This window comes from Pistacia vera, unplaced genomic scaffold (assembly GCF_008641045.1).
Source record: "Pistacia vera cultivar Batoury unplaced genomic scaffold, PisVer_v2 Contig897, whole genome shotgun sequence".
In the NCBI taxonomy this organism is placed as follows: Eukaryota; Viridiplantae; Streptophyta; class Magnoliopsida; order Sapindales; family Anacardiaceae; genus Pistacia; species Pistacia vera.
Genome location: NW_022196775.1, coordinates 135081 through 145647, shown reverse-complemented (window position 1 = coordinate 145647; position 10567 = coordinate 135081).

Below are 10567 nucleotides of genomic sequence, written 5' to 3'. Positions count from 1 at the left end.
ATGAATAATGGAAGCTAAATCCATTTTCCAGCACTGTTGTCACAGTAATGGGCATTGATGCAAGCACAATGTATCTAGTCATTTTTGCTTTTGCATCATGTGTATGCTTCACATATACATACCCAGTCTCATGGATAGAATATAGCAGGCTCGGTGATAGAGCTTGCTCAATGGTGTGTAATATATCGCTTGACTGAAGTATATTGTTTATACTCTATACTAGTCAACAAATTTTCACCATTCCATTTCTCTCCCAGATCGATGATTTGTCGCAGTAATGTTGGGATCATTTTGCTCAATCTTAATGAATCTACAAGTGCAGAATTAGTACCGTTATTACAATGTTCATTTTATTTAATATGGTCTTTTATTTAAACGATGCTCCCACTATTTTCCTCAATCATAGCCCTCACTATTAACTCGGTAATGCCCGTTGGCTTTCCTAGTGGATTGAGATCCCATCCTGCCCATTTCAAACCTTCACTTTGGCGAACAAGCCAAAGTGGGTTGATTAGGTAGGCCAACAAACTTAATCCACACCAGTTGATAGCTCTTACTATCAACCTCAAATGTGAAAAAGCCAACAAGCCAATCATACAATCCAATGGCCCCAACCATCGTCCTCAAGTGTGATTCTCAGCATTAGTAGATGGACACTATGCCACCACGTACACACACAATATGTGTACTTCTCTACTATGCCTATGACGCATTTATCAACCTTCGCTTTGGCGAACAAGCAAAACCGTCATTTTAAGTCAACCCATCACCATTAAGGAAAACTCCAATGAATCTTAACCTCCCACTAGTAGAAGTTTACCCTTCGCTTTGGCGAATAAGGTTCTGACAAATAGTGATTTGATTAAAACCACGGTGAAGAAGGCATACGTGACTTAATATACTTAATTGAGGGTTTTATTATTTAATGTCTCAACAGATTATTATCTTTGTTAAAATGGCATTGTTTGGCATGTTATTAAACATTCAACCTTAGCATGCATTCTATACAAAATACAAAAGTGTCGATACATGGCCTAACTAAAACCAATTTCCTCGAGCCTAGAAGAATATGTAGGTCACCTAAGGGTCTTGTAATAAATACTTGAGTCTTCAAGTACGATTGCCTCGTCCTTTGCTCCATCTCAAGTACATACAAGAAACATCATACTGAATTTACAATAAAACTAATCTCAAACTATTTTATATCAATAATTTAGAAACCCCGATTTACATTCGAAGGGAATGAGATGAGAAGAGATGTACAGGGAGAAAGGGAAAAAGGCAGGACACGTATGTCCTATTTTAAATTTACAACCATACATACCCAAAATAATTTAGAACATTCACCATAGGTCATAAGGCTCATGTACCGGGCACCATGCAATATACCAACAGTACATGCATCATTTCAAAAACAATCATTTTTAATTGGGTGGGTTAATTATATTACCCTTTTATATGTACAGAATGATTATTGGCTTTATAGGCTATTAAAAACTGTAGTTTGGTCCCTTCGCAAAAAACCACAAAATTGGGTAGCAGCTTCATCGCCGCAGTGAAGTTTTATTTCACCGAGGCTAAAAATTCTAGTATGAACGCCACTGCAGTGATAGATCCAATTGTTGATGCATATGGGATCCTCTTCATCCTATCTCTCTCATCTTGTGTTCTAGGACACAATTCCTTAGAGAGATAAAACACCTTGTGACATCAGAAAGAATCTCTTCTCAGATTCTTCCATACTGAATCTTTTTAGTATTTTGTCATATATGCACTCTGACTTAGGCCAAGAAACCTAGGCGATCTATCACGATAGATCTTTATTCCAAGGATGTGGGCTCTTCCCCTATCTCCTTCAAGGAGAAGCACTTGGATCACAAGTCATTACTGACTGCAAGTTCGGTAAATCATTCTCGATCAGAAGTTGTCATCGACATACAACACTAGAATGCCTGTGCTCCCACTCACTTTCTTGTAAACAGAGGGTTCATCTTCGTCTGATAAAAATCGAATTCTTTTATAGCTTCATCAAAACGAATGTTCCACTCCTTAAGGCTTGTTGAGTCCATAAATTGATTCCACATCTTTTCTCTTTAAATTTGTATAGCCTTTTGTCTATCTTGAGCTTGTTTCATTCTACGCTAGATCAATAAATATCTTCTATCATTTTCTGGGTTATCTCTGGCCCAAAAGCTGTATGTAACTCATCTTTCTCTTACCTCATCCCAATGCAATGGAGATCTACATCGCCTACCATACAAGGCTTCATAAGGAGCCATTTTAATTGTAGACTGATAACTGTTATATAGGCAAACTCCACCAAAGGTAACATCTCGTGCCAAGCCATTCTATAATTCATACAACATGCCCTCAACATATCCTCAAGTATCTTATTTGTTCTCCTAGTCTGGCCATATGTCTGAGGATGGTATGTTGTACTTAATGTTAATTTGGTACCAAGATTCTCTGTAGACTAGTCCAGAAAGCTGAAACAAATCTGGAATCTCTATTTGATATTATAGTCTTGGGTACACCATGGAGTCTGACTATCTCCCTAACATAGATCTGGGCCAACTGATCTGAGGTAGTGATATCCTTTACTGAAGAAAATAGGCTGATTTTGTTAATCTGTCTACTATCACCCATATGGCATTAAACCCTTTTGAACTCTTGGAAGGCCTGTGATAAAATCCATTGATATATTTCCCATTTCCATTTAGGATTGCTGAGTGGCTGAAGCAAACCTGATGGTCTTTGGTGTTCTCTTTCACCTGTGACAAATCAAACACTAGTCACATAATCTCCAATATCTCTCTTCATTCTGGCTACCAATAGCTTTTCTTTAAATCTTGATACATCTTGGTTCCTCCAGGATAACAGTGTATGATGTATCATGAGCCTCCATAAGAATCTTTCTCTTCAACTCAGCATCTTAGGGATGCATATACATCCGAAAACGGAGGACACCATCTAACAGGTGGAATTCTGTATCTTGCCCTCAATTACCTGTTACTCCTTTTCTAACACCACTCTCAGCAACTTGTTTTTCTTTATCTCTTCAGCAAAGTGGGTACTGTTGATGGAGTTACCAAGGTTAGCTTATTCACAAATATTTCTGCCCATAAAGCTCATTCCAAAGCCACTGTATGTCTGAGGGAGCTGGGCACCAGCCATCACATCTTGGGCTATTTCTAGTTTCAGCCCATGCATGAACTTATCTCTCCTCAATTCTGGTGTACTCATACACCTGGTGCAAACCTTGCCAGGGAATTGAATTCACTGAATTAGCCCCCTGTTGCAAACTAATAACTCCTGAATCTTTCATGGACTCCGATCAACTATTCTATTTCTGCCTCAAAAAATCTTTTGAAATCTCCCCAGGTCATCAAAGTTTATCATGAGTATCCTCTATCATTCCCACTATACACGAGCATCACCCCTAAATAAGAAACTGGCATGTTGACCAATCGGTGCACAAGGCACTCTGGTGATCTCAAGTCTAAGGATCACATGCACCACCATTCGTTAGAAGATTTGTTCCATAGACACTAGGGTTACCATCCATATGGACTCCTCTGGTGGGTCAATCCAGTGAACTTGCGTACAAGAAGCACCCATGTGTTGCACCACAAGTGAGATTAGTCAATGCCTTTTGACAGGGTCGTTCAACAGTATGATAGCCTTATTGTATTGTTTGTGCCCTTACTTCAGAACAATACTGGAGCTACGGACGTTTCTAGAATGGCCACCTTATGTGCTCATAGGGTGCTTACTATCAAGATTTGAAACACTTGATACCCCTGTCACGATTCTACCATTCTAAGGACATATATCAATACATACAATGACAATTTACGCGATATAGAATAAAATGCCTTTTATTGATCAATGAACATTATTACAAAGAGTCAATTCTATAATAATTAATTGGCTCTAGGGAATCTACTCTAACAATCTGTCACTTGCACTATAGCCAATCATTCATGCACTCAACATTGAATGACCCAAGTGCCCATCATGCTTCTGCTATGACAGAAACTTCAATAGTGGGTTAGTAGATATTCTGCAAATCTGCACATTCCCTTTCTGATCGATCTCTTAGATCATATTGAATCAACTAAGTATGTGTTTGGATTACTGGTGAGATCATGATTCCTCAGCCACAATAATGGCTTAATTGTTATTGTAGTAAAACTATACTAGATCAGTAATGCTTGGAACCACATCAAGTTCAGTAATGAACTTCTTGATCCAAACCGCCTACACGGCTACATTAAATAATGCGATATGCTTAGTATCATTTGTAGAATTCGCTGTAGTACTCTGATTCGAGCTTTTCCAGCTCACTGCAGCTACATTGAGATAAAATGTATAATCCTAAATTGCGAACTATAATCATCTTTGTCCGTTTGGAAACAACATCACTGTATCCTATTACAGTGAGCTCATCTTCCCCTCTATAAACCAAGAACATATCCTTAGTCCTCTTCAGGTACTTAAGAATATTCTTAACAGCCATCCGGTGGCACTTACCTGGATCCGATTGATATCTACTACAAGTGTTCAAAACACATGAGATATCAATCCAAGTACATAGCACAACATACATGATGGATCCAATTGCTGATGCATATGGGATCCTGTTCATCCTATCTCTCTCATCTTGTGTTTTAGGACACAATTCCTTAGAGACATAAACACCATGTGACATCAGAAGAAATCCCTTCTCAGATTCTTCCACACTGAATCTTTTTAGTATTTTGTCAATATATGCACTCTGACTTAGGCGAAGCAATCTACATGATCTATCACGATAGATCTTTATTCCAAGGGTGTAGGCTGCTTCCCCTAAGTCCTTCATGGAGAAGCACTTGGATAACCAAGTCTTTATCAACTACAAGTTCGGTATATCATTCCCGATCAGAAGTATGTCATCGACATACAACACTAGGAATGCCATTACGCTCCCACTCACTTTGTTGCAAGCATAGGGTTCATCTTCGTTCTTGATAAAACCAAATTCTTTTACAGCTTCATCAAAACGAATGTTCCAGCTCCTTGAAGCTTGCTTGAGTCCATAAATGGATCTCCACAACTTGCATACCCTATCAGCTTGCCCATCAAGAATGAAACCATCTGGTTGTGTCATATACACATCCTCTTCGAGGTTTCCATTCAGGAAAGTTGTTTCGACATCCATTTGCCAAATCTCATAGTCATGATATGCAGCAATCACAAGCATAATCCGGATGGATTTTATCATGCCAACGGACAAAAAGGTTTCTTTATAGTCAATGCCATGAATTTGTTTAAAATCTTTGGCAACCAGTCGTGCCTTATAAGTATGCACCTTGCCATCCATGTCAGTCTTCTTCTTGAAGACGCATTTACCCCCTATGGGTTTTAACCCGTCAGGTGGTTCGACTAGAGACCATACTTGGTTCTGGTACATGGAGTCCATCTCAGATTTCATGGCTTCAAGCCATTTAACGGAATTTGGATCTGATATAGCGTCTTTGTAGGTTCTGGGTTCATCGTCTTAGTAGACTTTACGTCATCTTGATGAGTCACGAGATAATCATATCTCTCGGGCTCATGGCGTACTCTTCCCTATCTACGTAGCTCTTGTACGACCTGAGGTAGTTCACTTTGATCCACAGTTTGTGGAGTAACCTCCTCATGGTGTTCAACCACTTCCTGTGGCATATCATCCTGTCCTTTTTCTAGTATAACTTATGGTTCTAGAACTTCATTGAGTTCTACTTTTCTCCCACTAGTACTTCTTAGAAAAAATTCCTTTTCTAAGAAGACACCAGAACGAGCAACAAAATTTTTTCGCTCTTCTGGGTGATAGAAATAGTATCCTTTAGTCTCCTTTGGATACCCCACAAATATACATTTACAAGATTTTGGGTCCAGCTTGTTCGAAGTTAATTTCTTAACATAAGCTTCCCAACCCCAAATCCTTACATAAGACAAGCTGGACTTTCGCCCACTCTATAGTTCATATGGAGTCTCGTCTATAGACTTTGACGGCACACGGTTCAAAACATGAGTCGCAGTTTTTAGGGCATAACCTCAGAATGATGCAGGTAAATCACTAAAACTCATCATGGACCTAACCATGTCAAGTAAGGTCCTATTCCTCCTTTCAGAAACTCCATTGTGTTGGGGTGTATATGGAGGTGTGAGTTGTGATACTATCTCACATTCCTTCAGGTATGTTTAGCTCAACTTGCTAAAGTTTTCATTTTGAGATTATCCTTATTGTCTATCTTAAGGACATATTATTATGAAACAGTTCCATAAAGAATATTATTTACACTCAAGGATAATAATCCATTAGTAAACTAATATTCTCATTTGTCCTAAGTGGACATAGAAATATTATTGCGAGAAACTGAGAAAAGATCATAATAATCTACAAGTTCCAAGAAACAAGCCCATCGGCAAAATCAGATGATAAGATCCTACAACAAATGCAGCATCACGTGCTTCATTTCCAACTGGTAGGTCCACCTCTCCCTCAGCGAGCAATCTACTCTACCATAGTTTCTACACATCAGTCAAATGTAAGTATCACATCTTGTGTCAACCAGATGTTTACGGGATAAGTTAATCTCAGGAACGTACTTGATGAAGAAGTAACATTCTTCTTCCTTTTTGCTAGGAAGGCCTTGCAATGTTTCCTCCAGTGGTTGGGATTCCCATAGTAAGGACAAACGCCTTTCCTTTTTGCAACAGTTCTTTCCAATGACTTCTAAGCCCTTTCCTTTTCACTTGAGCTGGCTTCAACCAACATCAATGTTTCTGACATTTTCATGCCTGACTCAGTAGCCTTTAATGTATCTAGAAGCTCGAAAAGGGTGTTCCTTTTATCTTCCTCAGCGAAGTCATAGACAAATTAAGAATAAGAACCTGGCAAAGATTATAATATTAGGTTTATCGTTAAACCTTTATTAAGTCCACATCCCAAAATCTCAAGCTTGTTCATATACTTGGTCAACTTGAGTATATGATCACCAATTTTGGTACCCTTTTCCATCCTACATTTATATAACAACTGAGACACCATATGCTTCTCATTTCTATGAAGAAAATGAATAATGGAAGCTAAATCCATTTTCCAGCACTGTTGTCACAGTAATGGTGCCATTGATGCAAGCACAATGTATCTAGTCATTTTTGCTTTTGCATCATGTGTATGCTTCACATATACATACCCAGTCTCATGGATAGAATATTAGCAGGCTCTGGTGATAGAGCTTGCTCAATGGTGTGTAATATATCGCTTGACTGAAGTATATTGTTTATACTTCTATACTAGTCAACAAAATTTTCACCATTCCATTTCTCTCCCAGATCGATGATTTGTCGCAGTAATGTTGGGATCATTTTGCTCAATCTTAAATGAATCTACAAGTGCAGAATTAGTAACCGTTATTACAATGTTCATTATTATTTAATATGGTCTTTTATTTAAACGATGCTCCCACTATTTTCCTCAAGTCAATAGCCCTCACTATTAACTCGGTAATGCCCGTTGGCTTTCCTAGTGGATTGAGATCCCATCCTGCCCATTTCAAACCTTCACTTTGGCGAACAAGCCAAAGTGGGTTGATTAGGTAGGCCAACAAACTTAATCCACACCAGTTGATAGCTCTTACTATCAACCTCAAATGTGAAAAAGCCAACAAGCCAATCATACAATCCAATGGCCCCAACCATCGTCCTCAAGTGTGATTCTCAGCATTAGTAGAGTGGACACTATATGCCACCACGTACACACAATATGTGTACTTCTCTACTATGCCTATGACGCATTTATCAACCTTCGCTTTGGCGAACAAGCAAAACCGTCATTTTAAGTCAACCCATCACCATTAAGGAAAACTCCAATGAATCTTAACCTCCCACTAGTAGAAGTTTACCCTTCGCTTTGGCGAATAAGGTTCTGACAAATAGTGATTTGATTAAAACCACGGTGACAGAAGGCATACGTGACTTAATATACTTTAATTGAGGGTTTATTATTTAATGTCTCAACAGATTATTATCTTTGTTAAAATGGCATTGTTTGGCATGTTATTAAACATTCAACCTTAGCATGCATTCTATACAAAATACTAAAAAGTGTCGATACATGGCCTAACTAAAACCAATTTCCTCGAGCCTAGAAGAATATGTAGGTCACCTAAGGGTCTTGTAATAAATATCTTGAGTCTTCAAGTACGATTGCCTCGTCCTTTGCTCCATCTCAAGTACAATACAGAAACATCATACTGAATTTACAATAAAACTAATCTCAAACTAATTTTATATCAATAAATTTAGAAACCCCGATTTACATTCGAAGGGAATGAGATGAGAAGAGAATGTACAGGGAGAAAGGGAAAAAGGCAGGACACGTATGTCCTATTTTAAAATTTACAACCATACATACCCAAAAATAATTTAGAACATTCACCATAGGTCATAAGGCTCATGTACCGGGCACCATGCAATATACCAACAAGTACATAGCATACATTTCAAAAACAATCATTTTTTAATTGGGTGGGTTAATTATTAATTACCCTTTTATATGTACAGAATGATTATTGGCTTTATAGGCTATTAAAAACTGTAGTTTGGTCCCTTCGCAAAAAACCACAAAATTGGGTAGCAGCTTCATCGCCGCAGTGAAGTTTTATTTCACCGAGGCTAAAAATTCTAGTATGAACGCCACTGCAGTGATAGATCCAATTGTTGATGCATATGGGATCCTCTTCATCCTATCTCTCTCATCTTGTGTTCTAGGACACAATTCCTTAGAGAGATAAAACACCTTGTGACATCAGAAGAAATCTCTTCTCAGATTCTTCCATACTGAATCTTTTTAGTATTTTGTCAATATATGCACTCTGACTTAGGCCAAGAAACCTAGGCGATCTATCACGATAGATCTTTATTCCAAGGATGTGGGCTGCTTCCCCTATCTCCTTCAAGGAGAAGCACTTGGATAACCAAGTCATTACTGACTGCAAGTTCGGTAAATCATTCTCGATCAGAAGTATGTCATCGACATACAACACTAGGAATGCCACTGTGCTCCCACTCACTTTCTTGTAAACAGAGGGTTCATCTTCGTTCTTGATAAAATCGAATTCTTTTATAGCTTCATCAAAACGAATGTTCCAGCTCCTTAAGGCTTGCTTGAGTCCATAAATTGATTCCACATCTTTTCTCTTTAAATTTGTATAGCTCTTTTGTCTATCTTGAGCTTGTTTCATTCTACGCTAGATCAACTAAATATCTTCTATCATTTTCTGGGTTATCTCTGGCCCAAAAGCTGTATGTAACTCATCTTTCTCTCTTACCTCATCCCAATGCAATGGAGATCTACATCGCCTACCATACAAGGCTTCATAAGGAGCCATTTTAATTGTAGACTGATAACTGTTATTATAGGCAAACTCCACCAAAGGTAACATCTCGTGCCAAGCCATTCTATAATTCATACAACATGCCCTCAACATATCCTCAAGTATCTTATTTGTTCTCCTAGTCTGGCCATATGTCTGAGGATGGTATGTTGTACTTAATGTTAATTTGGTACCCAAGATTCTCTGTAGACTAGTCCAGAAAGCTGAAACAAATCTGGAATCTCTATTTGATATTATAGTCTTGGGTACACCATGGAGTCTGACTATCTCCCTAACATAGATCTGGGCCAACTGATCTGAGGTAGTGATATCCTTTACTGGAAGAAAATAGGCTGATTTTGTTAATCTGTCTACTATCACCCATATGGCATTAAACCCCTTTTGAACTCTTGGAAGGCCTGTGATAAAATCCATTGATATATTTTCCCATTTCCATTTAGGATTGCTGAGTGGCTGAAGCAAACCTGATGGTCTTTGGTGTTCTGCTTTCACCTGTTGACAAATCAAACACTTAGTCACATAATCTCCAATATCTCTCTTCATATCTGGCTACCAATAGCTTTTCTTTAAATCTTGATACATCTTGGTTCCTCCAGGATGAACAGTGTATGATGTATCATGAGCCTCCATAAGAATCTTTCTCTTCAACTCAGCATCTTAGGGAATGCATATACGATTCCGAAAACGGAGGACACCATCTAACAGGTGGAATTCTGATATCTTGCCCTCAATTACCTGTTGACTCCTTTTCTAACACCACTCATCAGCAACTTGTTTTTCTTTAATCTCTTCTAGCAAAGTGGGCTACTGTTGATGGAGTTACCAAGGTTAGCTTATTCACAAATATTTCTGCCCATAAAGCTCATTCCAAAGCTTCACTGTATGTCTGAGGGAGCTGGGCACCAGCCATCACATCTTGGGCTATTTCTAGTTTCAGCCCATGCATGAACTTATCTCTCCTCAATTCTGGTGTACTCACTACACCTGGTGCAAACCTTGCCAGGGAATTGAATTTCACTGAATTAGCCCCCTGTTGCAAACTAATAAACTCCTGAATCTTTTCATGGACTCGATCAACTATTCTATATTCTGCCTCAAAAAATCTTTTGAAATCTCCCCAGGTCATCAAAGTTGTATCATGA